Raw genomic sequence first — 21,299 nt, forward strand, 5'->3', positions numbered from 1 at the left:
GAGCATCATTGATTAGGTATTAAAATTCACTCTTTGCTAACTTGATTCAGGAAGTGTAGAATAAAAACTCTTAACTGATACAGAACTCATGAGCACTGTTTTGAGGGTGAACAGAAGAAATCACTGTGCTGTTGATAAATATGTACATTAATCTTTATGTCTTAGCATATTTAATCAGAATTTTCTTTCAATTTTTAACCATAAGAATGGTTCTATATGTCTTTCATTGTACCAGACCTAGGGCCTTCCCTGAAAACAATCATACAAGCTCAGCTGCCTTCTTGAGAATGGATGGCTGATGGCAAAAACCCTTCTTTGATAGTGTTTGTCATATTGTATGTTTAGCAATGTAGTTAAAGAGATAGATCTAAAAATAATAGTTAAATTATAGTCACAAAAATAATTTTACATTCTCTAACTTCTAATTCTTAGTGTTCAAATTCAACATAAATATGTATATTTATTTGTCTTACTATATTATATATTGCTTTCCATAATTTTCTTTATGCATTGGAAGTCTTTCTTTAACCTAGCAATTTGTACATATAAAATTTAAATTATTCAATGTGTCTGTTTTAGGATTCGGAAGAAATTTGGTGTTAGATTCCATGCAAAAATAAAATGTAATTATCTCTATTTAATAATAGACTTTTGGGATAGTTTTAATAGTTTTCATTTAAAGACTCATTTATTTCCCCTGGGTATTTTTGAATTCCCAGTTATTGCTACTACAATGAAGATTAATGTAGAGAGCTCCAGAGTCATAGCTAGGATGAAATTATAAATGAACTATTTTCACAGCATTAGGGTTCATAACTATGGAAGTATAGACACTTTGAACACTATAGCCTGATACTCTTCATAAATGCATCCAATATATATTACATACAATGTGTTATTTCAATAATACAATGTATTATTTCTTGAGCATTTTATTTTTATATTTACTGAACTTTGAATGGTCATGTAGTGTGTTCATGTTTTATGTTGTAGCCTTGCGTGTGAGTGTGTATAGTGTATGTTCATCTGTGAGGGAGGTATATTTACCCAAGCATGTGCAGAGTCCGGAGGAGAACAAGTAACATGCTCAAAAATCTGTACAACTTAGGAAAGTTTCTCACGGAACTCAGTTATATATTGATGATCATAGAACCACAATGAGCCTTCTAATTTAATCCTGTTTAACTTATAGGGATATGCCTGGCTTTTTATTTAGGTCCTGAAGATTTGAAATCACATCTTCATTCTTCTACAGCAACTGCTCCTATTCACATAGCATACCTTCAGCCTTCTGAAGTTTTTAAAGAAATAGAACAACTGCTGTTTCTAGCAGTGTATAGTAATTCCAAAGACCAGTATACTAGTAAGTTATCTCTGGAAGCTCTATGACGATGATAACTACAGGTATGATATGACAGTACACTATTCAGTCTGATGAAGTCTCACCATAAGCAGAGGAGGGACCCAGAACCACCAGCTGACAAGGGACCATCAAAACTGCCCAAAGATAAGGAAAAGCAAGAAAACGTACATCCTAGAGGAAGTCTATGAAAAGTCTGTCACCAAGGTCAGGAAGCACATAGTAAAACATAATTTCCTGGACTATATGTGTCTTTATACATAAATTATGTTTGTATAAAGGTCCAAAGAAATTAAATGTTATAGCTTAGGGTCAGAAAATTTTGTAAAATATGATTTATTTCTCTCTTGCAAATCATTATACTCATTATCTGTTAGATTACTGGTTCAGCATTAGTTCCCTTTGAGAGGGAAAAGAATGCATATAAATACGTAAAAGCACTGCTTATATCAAATTATTAAAAAAAAACAAGAGGCAGTCGACTGACTGTATAGGAATGTAATACTGTCAAGTATAAATAATGCCTTAAGTGTGTGGCTAGAAGCTATACTAGAGTACTGAAATAGTTAAAGGACTATCAAACCAATTGATGACAAGCAAGACAGATGTGGGTAATGCCTACCCAGTATTAGTATCAACAGCTTGCAGAGAAGGAAAGACACTTCTTAATCTTGATTTCAAAGAATCCTGAATAGGATTTATTTTTAAATTCTTATAATCTGTTTAAATCTGACAGCTTTCTTCCATTATGGTTTCAAAAATCACTCATTTTCTAAGGTTAAATTTTCTTCAAAATTGTTCTTCAAAAAAATGTGCCTTTTGTGACTTGAAAAATCAGGATTTGGGTTTAAATTCACTTTTGGCAATATTAGTGTTAGTCTCAAACTTAATAATCCTATGTACCACTAGAAACCAATCTTACTGGAACAGAAGAGTAGCTATAGTATTCCCATTTTATTTATCAGTTAGCTGTCTAATTAAGAAGTCCAACAACATTAAATGTGTTTTTGAAATTCTTTCAGCAAGAATAAGGAGATATTACAAAATAAAATGATAATTGAGTATTCTTTACCTGGTTGTATACTCAATAAACTCTTTCTTGTCTGGGACAGAGACCTTGAAATGGAAGTTAAGGAAGTAATTGACCAGTAATAAGTATGTGTCAGAGGGCTAACACAAGTTTATGTGTACTCAGAAGCTTTTTATGGTGTGAATGAGCCTACTTCTTTTAGGAATCAATTTAATTCTCTCCAAACTCAATACATTATATATTACACCACACACACACACACACACACACACACACACACACACACACACACACATACACACAAAGAGAGAGAGAGAGAGGGATAATGAGAGAGAGAGAGAGGGAGAGAGAGAGAGAGGGAGAGGGAGAGAGAGAGAGAGAGAGAGAGAGATTCTAATTTAAATACAAGGTTAGGCAATTTCAAGAGGCAAACACAATATCGTTTGCGTGATTAATTACATAAAAATATCTTGGTATAAAGTATTTTTAGCAAACACATTTTTGTTTATTGTTAAAATCTCATATGTTTATATATTTTATGTTGTACATAAATATGTTTTAAAAGCATCAATAGAAGGACTCAAACTACAAATCAAGAAATCAAAAAACAAAGGAATGGGATACTCGTTAACAAATTTATTACTTTAAAATGCAATTATAAAATGTAAATTAGTGGCTAGGGAAAATGCTTGCCTCAAAACACTGTCCATTGTCTACATTAAAAAAAAAATCTGGGTATAATGATTGTGATCACAATCCTAGGATTCAGAAGCAGCTTGAGGGTTCTCTGGGCAAATTAAATACCTAAACGTGTTAGTTCCAACCCTATGAGAGATCATGTCTGCACAAAGAAATAGATACTTGAGGAACTGTTGCGTTATACCCTCCAACACACACATTTGCAAACTTCCACATGACTATGCACATATATACATTTCCAAGAAATCAAAATATAAAATTAAACTGTCCTGTATATTAACAAAATAAAATAAAAGGCAAATTTAACAGAGGTAATTCACACTCTGTACATTTAAGATTTCTATCAATAGCAGTACTGGCAACTTATAACACAAATTTCCTCATCAGTGTCACAGTATTTCTCAGCTGTATTTGACCACTTGAAATGGTTTAAGGAAGCCTGGGGCAGGAAAGACACAAAATTAAGTCATTCATCCTTTTCCTAATCTGGTCATAAAACAGATGGACTCATAAAGGACTCATCACAAGTAAAACGCATCAAGAGCTTTCCTAATGTCCAAAGTCATTTAATTTCAAATGTTCCTGATTAATAATTTAACAATCAAAATATTGACATTGCACACTGAGAAAGAATGTGTTAAGTATTTATTTTCAGAAATAATTACAAAATACCTATGATGTGTCTAACGCAATATATTTTAATTGTACATATTTATGGAGTACAGTATTTTGCTTCATACATTTATGTTTTATGCAATAGTCAAGTCATACTGAATATGTACCTTTTGAATCATTTTTAATTTTCTTGTAATAATATCATTCAAAGTCAATATTGAAATTAAATCTGCACAGTGTTGACTAGGCTTAATACTCAGAATTATTTATTATTTAGTGTAAAATCAAATCTGAAGCCACACACATATACGCACATACACATACAAACACACACACACACACACGAACATACACACACACACACATACGCACACACACACACACACACACACGCACACACACATGTCTTTGGAACTGTAACTCTAGGCATAAATGTGCACAAATACAAAATTTAGACTGAGGTGTAGTATCAAATTTTGGAAATTTGTTTCCGTTCCGATATTTTTGATCATTGTCATGACCTCAAAAAAATTTTTAAAAAAGGAGAAAAAATGTGCGCCATGATATACAGAATACATTCTTAAGACATTTATTACGACTGAAAATAAATTAGGAAGTATGAGCAAAATTGTGTAATGTGAACTCTTAAATAATATTGGAAAAATATACGTGGGGCATCAAAAGCTTAACAGTTACCAATTACCTGTATTTTTTAAAAATTTGGCATAAAATTTTTTCTTCCAGCCATCACTGGGTAGAGAGTTCAGTGGCAACTATAATTTTCACATTATCGTATAATTAGTACTGTTGTATTTTCAGGCCTTGAGGAAATATTTTTCCCCTAAATTTAGTGAAAGCAGCTATGGAACAGACAATTTCACACCCATGCTCATATAGCATTATTATAATAACTGAGTGGAAGAGTCAACTGATAGCTGGATGGACAAAAAGCACAGGTTAAAGAAAACCACAAACTATGATGCTTAGGACAGCGAAGGGGACAGATATTCTGAATCATTGTAACCACAGGAACAAGCCTTAAAAATATATGCTAAATGAAATAAACCAACCAGAGCAGGTTACATATCATATGACAACTATTAGAAATTTCCTGTAAAAATCAAATACGAAATAGGACAGTATCCACTAGAAAATGAGTATGGGAAGAGCGAGAAGTTAGTGTATGATTTACCTAGACTGTCAAATGGAGATGACATAAATATTACAGAAAGGGATGATAAGAGTTACATAATAACATGAAAGCTGTTGCTACTACAAAACTGATGCACTAAAAAAAATCAGTAAAATGATAAAGTTTCTATATTCTTCCCAGAGAAGGTGACAGAAAGAAGAATGGGCAGAAAAGAAAAAAAACTAGCAAACAGCTTTAGGATTTGCTTTGTTAAAAAAATAGGCAAAAAGTAACTCTGTTATCTTAATAGAAACTTTATTGTTTTTCCTTTTTTTAAATTTTATTGTGGTCAAGACTCCAAATACTGTCTTTAAAGGAGCTTAACAATATTAATCTGCTTCTTGACTCAGATGTGTGACTATCTCATTGGCAGTAATTGTTCAAGTAACCAGACAGCCCATAAATAAAACATGTTCAACCCTTCACTGGTGGTGCTCGCTTGAAATCTCAGTTATTCAGGAATCTGAGGTAGAAAGACCACAAGTTCAAAACCAGACTGGGATACATACATACACCCCCCACCACACGCACACACACACACACACACACACACGAAGAAGACCATTACACGGGACTAGTGTAGACCATGTATAATGATACAATCTCAAAGCACAAAGGGGAAGACAGCTTACATTGGAACTGAGTATCATGGCACTTGTCAATTACGGACAGACCATGGGCTCAATCCCCAGTATTGAAAACATAAAGAAACATGTTTTGTGTTTTATTTTTATTGCATGATTAGTCCCTATAGGTAGGGATCTTGTGTGCCTAAAATTTATATTTTCTGTTTTCCAGGAAGGTAATTTTATCTGAATGTCTTTCAAAAATATATTAGGTATGTTTTTAATTTATAATGTGAACAACTGAAAAGAAAAACACATTGCATGATAAGAAAGCCTTTTCCTAGCAAGCACATCTTGTTGCCTGTTAGATGAAAAAAATCACATATTTTTTCTTTCAAATTGCATCTTATTTTTCTACATATCATGAATAATGAAATCAAAATAAATAAACACATGATGAATAATTGGCTGTCTCCTCTCCCTATCCAATATAAACTATGCTTTTAATTTTCCCTATTCTTTATTCATCTTTTAATATAAGTGTTCAATAGGGGTTTAAATCCTTTCCCCAAGCTTCTCTTTTATCTTGTTCCTAATTACCAAGCCTAATTGCTCTAAACCTGTAGACGCTCATGAACTTTTTAAAAATTGTTTTCTTTAATTATGATTCTTTCATGAAAAAGTGCTGCCTGATGAAAATTAGATCTGAATACTGAATTATCTTTCTTAAAGAAACAACATGAAAGAAGATATATTATCAAAATCATAACCTTAAAGTATGATTATCATAGGGATTATATATGTAAGTCATTTGCTACTGTGACTAGATTCATAGTGATCAGACTTATGAGAAGAGCCATACAATGTACAAATATTAAAGTATTATAGAGCCTGAGGTTTTTTGAATTTTCAAACCATACATGTCCAGATGGTGTCAGAGAATAAATAAGAATCATTGAACATTTTAGATGCATAATTTCTTCCCACATCACAGGTGAAACTCTAATGTGGATGTATTTTTTGTTACTAGTCATTTTATTTGTTTACATTTCAAGGGTTATTCTCCTTCCCATTTTCCCCTTCAAGGACCCCCCAGCTCAAACCCCTCCTCTTTTCTCTAAGACAGTGCTCTACTATGCATCCACCCACTACCACCTCACTACTCTGGCATCTCCCTTCACTGGGGCAACAAGCCTCCACGGGACCAAGCACCTCCCACCCACTGATGCTACATATGTAACAGGAAACATGGACCCACCCATATAAAATCTTTGGTTAGTGCTTTAGTCTCTGGAAGATCTATGGAATCTGGTTAGTGGATATTGTTGTTCTTCCTATGGGGTTGCAAATTTGGATCTTAAGTTGACTTTAGTGATCAGCCACTGAGAGGCATGGTTGGTCTCCTTCTAGAAGACAAGCTTCTGTCCAGTTCTGCTCAATTTTAGGCAGTAAAAAGTGAAGCTAAGCAAAATACCCACCAAAATCGATAATGTAAATAAACATCACTTTATATGTGTGTGTCTTTATATTGATTTTAATGAGTAGAAATAAATTTAAAATGACTTCATCAGCAATGCAATCAAAATGATGGCTAAAATTAAGCAATGGGAGCGAAGTAGTTATCTACTTTTCAAACATCTAATGATATGTGAAACATCAGAAACACAGGTAAAATGACATGATTAACCTCAAATATTTAAAGGGAAGTATTTGTTAAGTGCTTACAGAGTGTTAAGGGGGTTCCTAATGTTGCCTGGCATGTGGTAAACCCTCAGATATGGATAGAATCTAAATTCAAAATGGCCTATATAGTTCAGAGGGAACCATGATTGCCATCAAGCTGAATGGCTAATTTTTTTTCTTATAGAATACAGCAACATGGACCCTCTCTCAATGGGAACAATTTTAAATGACGAGCTTTGAGTGTCTGTTTCACTGAAATTCAAAGCAACAGCGGCCATTGTCTTCACAGCGATGAAGTTACCCCCAGAAGGCTTTGGTAATGGGCACACAGGCTTATGTCAGCAAATTCAGAAGTATTTTTCTGAGATGCTAGTGCAATGTCCATCAAGTTCTCAACTGTTTGTGTCTGCTAGCCTCAAGCACATGGGGCTATAAATAGGACCAACAGATAGAGGTGCAACATTTCTCCTTCAGGTTTTCCATTAAAGACCTATGTGACAAACACCTGCAGGTTAGACTCCGATCCAGACAGTAAGTATTCAGATGAAGAAACATGTCAACAAGCAGATGAAGAACTATGTCAAGAAGACAAGAACAAGTAGGCGCATCTGAAATTCCAAAGGATGAATGATCAGGCAATTGAGTTAAAGGGAAGTGCAGGTTTATCTAGCACCATCAGTAAACCCATAGACACTTTATATTAAACATATCACTGTGGAATATTAAAACCTGTTTCAGAATGAAAGAAAACTTGGCATTTGACAAATTCTGGGTAGAAAGCCTGTGTCACATTTGAAATGCACACCAGTCACTCCTTTGCATGACCTTATTAAGATAAAGTGTTAAATAGTAGATACTAATCTAGTGCTAGATACTGTTTGATGGTTCACATAGAAACACGATCCTTAGTTTCATCATCTTGGAGGTGAATATCAAGTTTCTTTCTGGTTCAGAGGTTTTTCTCAAAGTACAGTTTTCTGAACTCTAGGTGAGAGGGGACACTAATATAGAACTTGCCATACTGTTCTTGGCACTTTGACATAGCTGCATATTTAAGCCCAGAGAAGTCCCGAGAAAGCACTATTCTATATGGCTTCCTTTAGAAAATGCTTTAAATTGTAATAAATAATAGAGAAAGATTTTATATAATGACTATAAAGTAACAGAAAGACTGGCATGGGGTAACCTGTAATCCCAAAATGCATAAAGCAAACAAACGAAACAGCCAACTAAACAAACAAAATCCCCATGTCACCCAAAATGTCACCTTATGGAAAAGTAGTTGGAACTGCCTCAGTTAAACAAGGAATATTGGGGTGGGAGGAAGAAGTCTGGGTTACCGGGCTTTCTCTTCTGCCTCCATATTTGTTCCTTTCTATTTTTTTTCTCACCTTCCAATTCTCCCATTTGGAAAACAGATTTAAAAGAAAAAAAAAATAATGGTTTGTAGTTCAAGTAATACCATGCTGAGTCCATAATGTTCGGGAGTATGCATGTTAACCTTTGTTTAAAAGCATAATTATCTTTCATACATAACAAGATGGCAAAATTAATAAATTCTCTTTAACATAGAAAAGATAAATTTGCAGATTCTCCTTGTCAGAATGAAAGATGAGTGCTATTCTGTAGCCGTGCTTGCTACATTGTAATTACTTTCTCAGCAGTATATTAATTAGTCACCTCCAGTAGTCTAGAACTCTTTGATGCTAGGTAATGAGATTAATAAAAGATCTCTATCAGCCCTCCGGAAGCTCCCACAGGCATCAAGTATTCTAACCTGTATTGCCTGTATATGGACATGAAAAGCCTTTCAGGTGTCAGGAGCTAAGCCAAAACCCTGGTCAGCATTTCACGGTGACTAGTGCTTATAAGACGAACATCTGTGAGAGTAGCAGGCCTGTAAGCCTGGCTATCACTGGTGGGGTAACTTCTCTATGGGAATAATCTGATACCAACTATTGCCTGAAGGGTTACAACTTCCAAGGGACAGTCTTGAATTTAGATGACACTAAGCTGAAGGAAAGCATATAGCATTCATTGAGGAGCATATTTTGTAAGAGAAAAACCTCTCAGAACATTGTCATCTGCAAATAGCCCTAAGTTTTTGAAAATATTACTTTATATATGGTGATACTAATGATTCCTATAAATATTAACTGAAAGTTAAACTTGGACGATACACTGTGACTTATCAATATGTACACATAGTGTGAATTTTTTTATTCCATTACTTTTATCCATTTGGATCTGCTTTTTGCTTTTTGTTTTTCTTATATGTCCCTTAGGAAGTTTGAACAGCTTGTGGAAGGGAGAATGAATATGCTAATCAGAGTGCCAGAAGCCTGTGTGCTTTTCTTCCTTACACACACACACACACACGCGCGCACACACTGAGGAAGGAAACCACGCCACGATATAGTTTTTCAACGATGAAAACAATGTCCCTGAGGAAGTATCTGTACAGGATTGGAAGCTGATTCTAGTAACCATTTGTGTTGGGGGACGGTTTCGTGTTCTGTGAACTCATACGCCGAATTCTATGCTTAGACATCTGGTTTCAGTGTGAAGATGGCTGGGTCAACTAATGCCTCTGTGTTATGCAAATATTATGTTCTGTTACCTTTGATTGGTTAATAAAGAGTTGACTAGTCAAGGCAGAAGAAAATAGGACAGGACTTCAGATCTGAGTTGAGGCAGGGATGAGGGATAACCCAGAGACAGGTATAGATGAGAAGCAGCATGTGGAGAGGAAGGTGGAGAGTCCATGAGGAGTCTCCATGAGAACGATGCCAAGGGAGTCTCCCTGAGGACACACATGGACCAGAGTAAACCAAGGCAACACTCAGATTAAAGGGAAAGGATAAAGTGGCTGGAAAATAGGCAGCCTTAAAGGGTTAGACTAGCTTAAGCTGGTAGTTCCTAAATAAAAGTAGCAGTTGTCTGGGTCTTTATTTGGGGGCAGTAGAAATGCCCAGAAGTTATTTGAGAAAGGAGGGGTATATAACCCCCCCCAAAAAATAATTTACACATATGTATGTTTTGTCTATAAAAAAATCAAATCCATTCCAGTAAATGGAAGGTCAAATTTCTACTTCTGGTTCTCATTTGTCACAAAAGTAATGTATTATCAAACCATTTCCTTTTCAGATCACAAAAGAAAAATGTAACAATTGTGTACATCTTCTATTATTTTCATTATTGTACCACATTTTTTTCTGAGTTAAAGTCAATTTTCGTACCAAGAGGAGCAATTGAAATTTGCAAAACTGCAGATAGAAATGTGTTCTGAGCATGTTCTATGCTACCACTGATTCTGCAGATACAGAAACCAGTACAGTAGACTTCCTCAAAAAGCTAGACCAGTTATGATTGGCCCTTCCTGCTGTCTAAGTATCTGTTTCCTAGGAGAGGCTACAGAAGGAATGTCCCCAGTCCGAGAAGTACCGTGCCTCAGAGTACACTGACTGTTCCACTAAGAGGTTCTTGAAGCCAGTGTAATTTTGTCTGAATGGCATGTAAAATTTGTATTTGAATACAGCAGATCGATAAATATTCAATATTTATGTCCCCTAATGCTCGAAAGCACTGGTATTACTCTTCATTATTAGGCATCGAAACAGAGCTGGGCCAAGGGAAAGAGAAACATTCGTTTTTAATCAGTAGATTAAAATGTTGTGAAAGTCTCTGCATTGCCTTGAGTTGCACTGGAGTCTTCTGTAAGACGTACTGGGGACCAGAGGGATTGCAGGACTGGGCCGTAGGGATGCAGTGCAATTGAGTGTGTCAACAGCATGTTACAGTGAGTGCACATGGCACATCCACGGACTTTGGGTGATACTACTATTACAATGTACTAGCCCTGGTTGTTTTGTTTTTGTTTTCCATTTGTTTATTTGACTTTTGTTTTGTTTTACTTTATTTTTTCCCTATAATCTCCTTTTGACACAATAACCACAGCGCTGTCATTCACTGATAAACAAGTCAAACTAAGTCAATGACAAAACCGAGGTCACCGTTTTTTTTTTCATACTTCATTTCTCCTTATTGAAATTTTTTAATTTTAATCATTCAAATTATTGAAACTTGAGCATATATACACTAAATCCATACTGCTTCTATACTGTCCTAAGGGTCTGCTTTGTTGGCAATTAATGGAACCTAAAAGACAATCTAAGCCCTGAGCGTGTCACACTTACATAGCACAGAGGCTAAGATCATCTCGTGCTGCAGTGTCTTGAAGTCAGCTTGTCTCTCTTACAGTGATGGCTGATTCTCTTTGCACATTCCCAGTATGAATGATGACCTCAGCTGACACACATCACTTTACCTGCTCCCTTTCCTATGCTACACGGGGTTTCGTTCACATAACTATATCTGCACTGTTCTTAAGTACTTTGCCTAGGACAGTTTAGACATAGAACTTTCCAGTACACATTGAGAGCAGAGACGCAGCCTTACCTTCAGCAACTCTTACCTATTACGAGATGAGGTTTCTCAATTAGATTTGATAATTTGCCTTAGGTAAAACTTTGTATTCAAAAGTCTTTGAAGGAAATATGCCCAACTGTCTACATTTATTTGAGCAGGGAGTTCTCTGTGTTACAGGAAATACATGTTGTTATGTTTTATGGTTTGAAGTATTAATGTGTTTAAATGAGATCGTGCAATCAGCTATAATCCATTGTGCTTTCCCATAGGAGAAGTTTGGGATGTGGACAGAGACGTAGCTATACGAAGATGCACTGAAGAAAGACCCTTTGTCCATTCTATTTGTCACGGCAGCTCCAACACATAATTTTATCCTGTGTCCATCAGGTTGTTTTCCATTTGACCCTCCAGATATCTTTTCTCTATTCCTACTCTGCCAATAACTGATAAACCCTGATGCAACATTTCTACTACCCTGTGCCTTCCCCTCTAGGTTAACATTGAGGCCACTAAAAAACCAAATTTAGTAAAAGTTCTGGATGTAGCCAGAGGATAGTTACTAACACGATGTCTCGAATATCATGCCTCCATGTCCTCTTTTGGTCAAAGCCGGTAAGATTCCCCAGAGGGTGTTTCTGCATACCTTGATTGCATTTGGGCATGATCTTTCCTCTCATTCTCTCCCTTGAATCCTTTCGAGCTTCTCAGCTGCTCCTGCCAGAATATGAAGACAGCAGCCAAGCCGATGGGAAGAAAACATTCTAACCTTAGAAAGACAAGATCAGAAAGTCAACATCTCCGGGTTGGGATATGCCAATTGTAATCCTGCATTGTCTCTTTCTCCTATCCCTTTAATGCTAAATCCGAGAGTGCCTTAAATAGATTGTATAATCAATGAGTAATTAGTGAGTAGCTATTTTACAATACTTTTAAAGGTGTTCATCTGCTAGAGTTGATGGTTTTAATCTCCTAAAAGTAATTATAGGTTGCTGAGAGGAATCAGAGAGGCAGAATTAATGTTAGGATTTCTTAATTCACAGGATCTCAAAATGTTTTCTCACTCAACTTCACCTCTGAAGTTCAGCCCTTGTCTACTTCTTTCATGGAGTATTTTAAAGTGTTTGCAAATGTAGAAACTGAGAAAATTGAAATTTGGGCATCGGTATACATAATACATATTACATTTATAAAGTTATTGTTTATATTGAAGTTTTTTGAAGAAAACATTATACTATATCATAAATAGTGTGAAATTGTTATCTAAAATATTCAATATGCACAAAAAAACTCTCACCAGATTAAACTTTATAAAACTTCATTATCAGATTTCTAAAGTTACGCATTTTTCATTAACAGCTTGTCAATATAGTGGTCTAATAAAGTTTAAAATTGTACCTCTGCTGCCATCTAGATGTAGAGGGGGAGAATTTCATGCACTCTTATTTCTGGATGTATCGATGTATGGAAACAGTAGTGGTACAGAAGAGAATTAGCTGACAAAGTCTGAGTGCATTGATTTTAACATGCTTTTCCAAATGTGTGTGAGAGAACCTTTCAAATCTATATATTTACTGGGCAATATAAAATACACATTTCATTAATTAATTAATTAATTTTTACTTCAAAAGACAAAAAACGAAAGTGTATATATCTAATAAAAGTTCATATTATTTTAGGACATCTAAAGCAGCACCAGAAACACTAAATTAGTATATTTAATTAAAGTTTAATGTGTGTTTATTTACTCTTTTAACATTGATCCTTCCAATTAAAATTAATCTCCACCCATTAACTTCCCTTTTATATTATATCTATTCCTACCTATTACATATTCATGAATTCCTTTAGGGTGTAGCAGTGAAGTTGTTACATGTCAAGATCTGCAGAGACCCAGTATGAGGTTCCATACCCAGTTCTGAGACACCCAGGCCATATGAACTTAAGCAAGCTGTTCAGTCTCTCAATGTGCCATGTTTCTCACTGGAAACACGGAGATAGTAACAATGGCCAAGTGGTTTTGTTTTAAAGGTTAAACTTAATGACCTAATACCCATGTTGGACACTATGTTCAGGATAGTCCACTTAGCTATAGTCTTCCTTAGCTCCAAAAACAGAAATCTCAGTGAAAATCCACAAAGCTCGCAGCCCTTCCCCAGACACCTAAATAAATGTTTACTATTCGTCAGATTTCATTTTTGTTGTTTTATTTCAGTCACTAGAAAGTTAATACAAATATAAAAGTCAAAATTCAAATGCTGAGAAAATATATGCAAAGAGATATTATCTGTTCCCTGTAGTTCCCTCTTCCTCCTAAAACAAAATCTTCTGTGCAGATCACTGTGCATGCGATTCTTGCTTTCTTTTTCCCACATATCCACTTGCATACACTTTATTATTTTTTCACCCTAACAAGATCATCCTGTGCATTGTGTTGTAAGTAGACACTTAACTGAAATTCCTTTAGCTGAATTCCACTCAGCTTGACTCATATTTCAGCATGTTTCCACATTTGAGAATTCAATTTTGCTTGAGATATACTGAAAAATAATTTAAAACATTGCTAGAATTTTCTTAGAAAAATGGAGATCACTCCAAGAAGTCTATGTTTTTGCAGTTCCTGCCTTTCCTTTGTCCTTCTGTCTCTCCTTCTTCCCTGCATGCCCAAGACTTTGGCTGCCGCATGCCTCATCCAGGACTGTCCCCATTGTTCACAAATGTATCCATTACTTTAAGAAATGCATCCGTCTCTTTATTGACCTCATGAGCAAGAGATTCCATTTGGATTTTTTAAAATAAGAGAGAAGAGCTAAGGATTGAGGAGAAAAGGAAAGATAAGCGATTAGACTTCTTCGTTTGCTTGTTTCTACTATGTCAGCTCATTTAAAATACCCCTTTGCTATCAAAGAAGAAACATCAGGTGCCAACCCAGCCACATCCCTTTGCTCTACGAGTATACTCCATACAATGTTTGCTAGTGCAAGGGCAGCATGGAGCTTGTGAGAAGAACACATCAGGGTCTGATTTTTCTTAAGGCCTATTCCACAAGAGAGAGCTCATAGCTTCCACTGTTTAGATGACTAAGAACCTGACACTAGATAGTCCAAGAAATCAAGATAAGACCAAAAGGCTTGTTCTTCCAGGAAAGGAAGACTGGATAGCCGTGAGACCTAGGGTAGAACTAAACACAACATACTATCTATCTATCTATCTATCTATCTATCTATCTATCTATAAATACAAACTATATATAAATATAAACTATATAAATGCAAACTATATATAAATACAAACTATATATATATAAATACAAACTATATATATATATATAAATACAATATATATCATCAGAGAAGCTTCTTCCTGCATCAGATGGGAACAAACACAGTGACTCGCAGCCAGACACTATGAAGAGAGTCACAGACTTTGGAAAACTCGGCCCTAAATGGAGTGTCTCCATCAAATTCCTCCCCTCAGGGCCCAGGGAACATCTCAGAAGAGGAGGCAGAAAGTGTCTCAGAGCCAGAACAGGTGGCCGTCTATGCAGGAATGAAGTCACAGAGATTGAGGGAGCACACACAGGTCCTACATGTGCCCTTTTCACATGGGATCCTAAAGCTCAAAGGAGAAATATCACATGGATCTAACCCTATCCCAGAAGATATCTCCAATTGATATACTGCTTGCAATTGAAAGTTGAGTTTTCTCCAAGCCAGCATTACTGAGGAACAAGACACTCTTAAGGATCGGCTGAATACCCAGCAGTAGCTAACCAACAGAAAATGAGCTGAAGGGCATTGTTGAAGGTTTGTTTTAGCATAGTGATGTGATAGGGCTGTTCCGTTATCAATTTATTTATATATTTCCCTGTTTTTACCCTATAGGTCCTTTGTGTTTACATAATTCAGTGGTTTTTTGGGGAATTTCTATGTGTGTGAATAATTCTTATACCTTCTTATGGTTCTTTCCTCTTATGTTTGTTCTGTCCAATTCTAAAGTGTTAGTTTTTTTATCATATTTTACTTTATTTTATTATTATACAATAGAAGTATGTTTGTTTGCCAAAGAGAGAAAGAAGGGGTGGATCAGCTTAGGAGGGCATGTGATGATGATGATGATGATGATGATGATGATGATGATGATGATGAGACTCCTCTGAAATCTGTATATATTATCTGAGGGGGAAAAACCTATTACCAGTAAAAGGAAAAGATGAAAGAGAAAAAGTGAAAGAAAGTATTCCTTATGTGTTGCATTAATCAGGTCTCAGCAGGAAAATGGGCTCCATGTGATACCATCTCTGCTGAGTGTTGTGAAGCAATTGTACTCAGCTGTATCCCTTCCAGGGCACGCATCGACTTCTACTGAGTCTTTATTAAGGGTTTAACTGACCTAAACGAGAAGTATCGATCATTTATATTCAGAGTCCGTTGCATAAGAACTGCATTTCTCTCTGTGTGCCTTAGAATCATATGGCTTGATTTCAATTTAAACTGATATTTACTCGGCAATGTGAAAGGACTCTCACACTCTAATAACATGATCAAATTTAACACTTTTAGAGAAAAAGTGTGCTTATTTATGCCACCTAGGTAGAATAATAATGACCAGATTTTAATAGTTACTATGGTCCCCTAGGCATTTATGTTTCTTTGTGTTGGGACCACTCAAAATTCTACTAGCTATTTTGAAATATACAATTATTCTTATTATGGACTATTGGTACTGTAGGGTTTTTTGTTTGTTTGTTTTGTTCTTGTTTTTGTTTTTAATGGGTTATTTTATTTACATTTCAAATGCTATCTCCCTTCCTGATTTCCTCTCCTCAAAGCCTATCCCATCCCCCTTCCACCTTGCTTCTATAAAGATGCTTCCCAGGCATGCACCCACTCCTGCCTCACTGCCTTAGTGTTCCCTAGTTCCCTGTGCTAGGACATCAAGCCTTCACAGGACCCAGGGCTTCCCCTCCCATTGATGCCAGACAAGGCCATCCTGTGCTACATATGCAGCTGGAGCCATGCAGTCCCTCCACGTGTACCCTTTGGTTGGTATTTTAGTCCCTGGGAGCTTTGGGGGTGTGTGTGTTTGGTTGATATTGTTGTTCTTATGAGGTTGCAAATCGTAGTTTTTAATATTGATAATTTTATCCAAGCTTTAACGTCTTACCTGTTAACCATCTTCTCTATGTCATTGTTTAACTACTCAGAACTAGAACAGGTAAATAACAAGGGCAACATTTCTCTTTAGTCATCATAAGAGCCTCAAGCAACAAGATTTCCCTTTTGTCGTGGTTTTATATTTTATTGGTCATCTATAGCCACATTCATTCATTCATTCATTCATTATCCCCCTTATGTCACCCTGACACACTGGCTGCTTTAAATAGTGATGTAATAAGTGTGCGAGGAGTTTTCTTACATACTGATTACTGGATCATTGGTAGTTCTATTTTTACATAATCTCCATATTATTTTTTATTATAAGAGCTGTACTATTTTATATCCCCAAACATAAAAAAGTTTGTGAACTTGCTTGTTTTTATTGCTGTGACCAAATACCTGGCAGGAAGCGACTTTAGGAGGAAGCATCTACTGTACCTTACAGGGATAGAGACCATCACTGAAGGAAAGAAATGGCAGCAAGCATACAGCAGCTCTTCTCACACCACCTGTTGGAAGAAGCCAGGAACAGACAGGAAGTGAGATGGATAGAAAACCTAAAGTGCCCAGTTACTTCATCCAGTAAGGTTCTACTTCCTTCCAAACAAGAGCAACAGCTCTAAAACCAGCACTTACGCATATGAGCCTGTGGGGAAAAGTCACTTTCAAATCATGATAGTATGTTAAATTCTATTTTCCCAATAGCCTCACTGTCACATAACCCTTTGTCTCCTTTGGATGTTGTTTATTTCCTTGTGGATTGTATTGTGTTGTATTGTGCTGTGTTGTACTGTACTGTACCATATTGTATTTTATTTTATATAAGGTCTTACTGTGTAGCTCTAGCTGTTCTGGAACTTACTCTGTGGACCAGGCTACCATGGAACGCACAGAAATCTATCTGTTTCTGACTCTGAGTACTGGAATTAAACTCAAGTTCCACTATAATTTTAACTTTTTTGTTTTTATTATTTTATTTTGGTACCAGGCATGGTAATTTGAGTATCTCATGGGTCTTATTAGCATTTTTCTAATGATTAATGGTGTTGTTTACTTTCTCATTTCCTTGTAAATTTAAATTATTGAAGTTCACATCCTGTAGGTAGATGTTTCACTAGATCTCTACATGAGGCTTCTGTTGTTGCTCTAGTTGTCTGTACCACTAACATCCTCGCTTTCAGAAATACAGGTGAAAATTTGGGCCTTCTGTTCCCTGTGAAGGACCAAACCTGTGGTCACCATTAGCCCTTAGATTATAGTTTTGAGGGTTTGTGAAGGATGGGATTTTCAAATACTGTGAGAGAAACACAAACCTTAGTTTTAAAATATTTTTTCTTTACCTAAGAGTTTTACCTGCATGCAAATCTGTGCATCATACGTGTGCCTGATGCCAGTGGAGGAACGAGAACATGGGATGCCTTGGAAGTAGTATTATAAATATCTGTGAGCCACTGTGTGGACACTGGGAATCAATCTTCTGTCCCCTAGAAAAGAAGCCATCACTTTTAACCACTAAGTCATCTTCTAGTTCCCCCAAAATAGAGTGCTTTGAAATGCACCTATTAAAAGGAAAAAGATAAGGAAATAAACAGGAAAAGTGAGAGGTCTGATAAAATAAAATAAAAACAGAAACCTACATACAGAGAAAAAGTAAATTAAAATAAAAAAAACTGATATAATAGTCCAAAACCAGGTAAAATTAGAAAACTTGAATTTAAAAGAAAATATAAAGAGAAATATTATTATGAGCATTTATACAAATAGATCTTTAAATCCCTTTAAGATATGCTAAAATTTATTAATTGTTAAATATCCATGCATTTAATTATTTTTGGATCATTATTCAGTTACACTTAAAGTTGCACTAAAACGCTGCAAATTTTGGAGGATTCATTAAATATCAAATCGAAAAAGACAAAAACAGAAACCAAGTAAACATATTGTTATTTTTCCTAAATCATCCTGAACAAATGACCTATAAATTATAATAGTAGTTGTCATTGGTCAAGTATCAAATTAAATCCTTTCCCTGAACACAATCAATTGCTGTCAATCTACACCCTGGCTTCTAGTTCAAGTAAGTAGCAAATACTTCAAATATTAACTGATACCTGTTTCCCAAAATAGTGATTCTTTTCCTCAACTATACGACAAGAGGCATTTCAGTTCTTCTCATTTCTAAAGCTTAACAGGTTTAGGATTGACTACCACTTGAATGGGGATAAAAGAGGTGATTTATCTCTATGCTGAGAACCCAACATGATATTTTCTTGTTTGTTTGTTTGTTTGTTTGTTTGTTTTTATTGGATATGTTATGTATTTACATTTGAAATGTTATCCCTTTTCCCTCCTCCCAGCCCCTTTCTCTCACCCTGCTTCTATGAAGATGCTCCCACTCCCACACACCCACTCCCATATCACTACACTGGCATTTCCCCTGCACTGGGGAAAGGAGCCTTCATAGGACTAAGAGCTTCATCTCCTATTGATTCTAGACAATGCCATCTTCTGCTATATATGCGGTCATGTGTTCCCCCGTGTGTACCCTTTGGTTGGTGATTTAGTCCCTGAGAACTCTGGGTGGGTCTGGTTGCTTGATATTGTTTTTCTTTCTAGGGGGTTGCAAACCCTTCACGTCCTTCAGTCCTTTCTCTAACTCCTCCATTTGGGTCCCTGTGCTCAGTCCGATGGTTAGCTACAAGCATTCTCATCTTTATTAGTAAGGCTCTGGCAGAGCCTCTCAGGAGACATCCATATCAGGCTCCTGTCAGCAAAAACTTCTTTGCATCAGCAATGGTGACTGGGTTTGGTGGCTGCATATTAGACATGTCACTACTTTGATGCTGTGGTCTTACACATTCATTCTCTCATACTCAAATTTACTGAAATTTAAAACCGCCATCCTCATTAAGCCAGGAATTGTCTAGTAATGATTTTTAATAATGCAATTGGGTAATAATTTGTTTTGTTTTAATTTCAGCAATATTTCAGATGTAATTTTTCCTCATCCACATAAAAACATGATTTATATTCACCCAGATAATCTCAGACATTGTAAAGGCTTTGGAATATCAGCCTGAGGATTCAAATAGGTTGGGTACAACTTTCTCAATGAAAAATTTGCATATGTGCATTTTCCTGTGGACATTTATTTGATAGACAAATGCATAATTAGCCATTCGCATATAATTTATGATGTGACCCCTTTAGTGAAATATGAGCAAGTTATTTGGATAGAAGAGAATTGTTCAATTTATAAAATGTCAAGAAATATCCATTAACCTTCTTAACTCCAAAGTTTAAACACACAGATACACACACACACACACACACACACACACACACACACACATACACACGCAAACGCACATGCACTTGCACACGCACACTTTTTTTAATGGTCTACAGCAACTTAAACATCATCTTAAGAAATGACTCTGTTCTCTCTGTGCTATTGTATGTAATTTAGTCCACACCATATTGTATCAAGACACATCAAAAAATGTGTGTGTGTGTGTGTGTATGTGTGTGTGAAGACTCACAACATAAATAGAACTCTAAGCTCACAAACATGCTTTAAGTTTTGTGATTTTAACTAATTTTTATCATACCTCCTGGAAACTCTGGACCACCAACTATGACCTGATGTGTGAAACTACTATTCTTTCCACTATAGTGGGTACCATCAGGGCAGTAACTTCTGGGGAAATGTCAAGCTTCCCTAATAATGCAGGGCTATTCTCATCTATACATTACATATTAGATTAGAGAAACAATTTTGTGTGAACAACATGGCCATTGTGGTGATTGTGTTAAGGCTAGGCCCAAACCTGGTGTGCCATGCCTGCAGCAGAGATAACCGAGCTCCGGGGCAGACATGACGCCTGAGTGGGAGCCGGTTCGAGGGTTCGCACCACACGTGGTTAAGCCCCCTGCTTGCATGCGGCGGACTCCAAGAAGATGTGCACCTGGACTTGCCCCCTGCTGCAAACTTGGCTCTGGGCTGATGGGCATCTTGGTCATGGGAAAGATCGTTGTCAGCACTTATTTCTTTATTTTTTCTTTGTTTGATTCTGAATATGATCTTGGCAAGACAGAGACTTCCTTTAATAATAGGGCAGAAGGTCGTGATCTATTTTTGATCACTAATACCACAAGCTTTCCTGCTTCCTCTTTACAGCAGACAGAGCCTCTGATGACAGGGACTCCAAGGTTGCAGATTATGTCTTCTCTTATAGATAAGGAAATATAAGATTTAGCAAAGAATTATACTTATAAGGATAGTGATGCTTCTTCTATTAGGTGTTGGTAGAACTGTTGAGAAATGATTCCTTGAGCTTTGGGTCGGCTATGAATATTTTACAGAGTATAGAAACAGGTGGTGGCAACCAGGTACTTACAGGGGACCATATGTGCATCGACCAACGGATGCTCCATTACCATATACTGGAGAATATGATTTGAATTTTGATAGGTGGGTTACTAAGGATGGATATAGGGTCAGGTATTTGTCACTGCCTTGGTCAGAAAGATTGGCAAGAGCCCGTCCTCCTTGGTGTGTGCTCTCAGA

At 36.2% G+C, this 21,299-nt stretch overlaps 1 pseudogene; it reads right to left on the reverse strand.

Annotated features, from left to right (window-relative positions):
• Nucleotides 1–20,743, reverse strand: part of LOC148001664 (myb/SANT-like DNA-binding domain-containing protein 7 pseudogene) — a 57,635-nt pseudogene extending 36,892 nt beyond the window's left edge.
• Nucleotides 20,744–21,299: the final 556 nt, after the last annotated feature.

This window comes from Rattus norvegicus, chromosome 13, assembly GCF_021556685.1.
Source record: "Rattus norvegicus strain SHRSP/BbbUtx chromosome 13, alternate assembly SHRSP_T2T, whole genome shotgun sequence".
Taxonomy (NCBI): domain Eukaryota; kingdom Metazoa; phylum Chordata; class Mammalia; order Rodentia; family Muridae; genus Rattus; species Rattus norvegicus.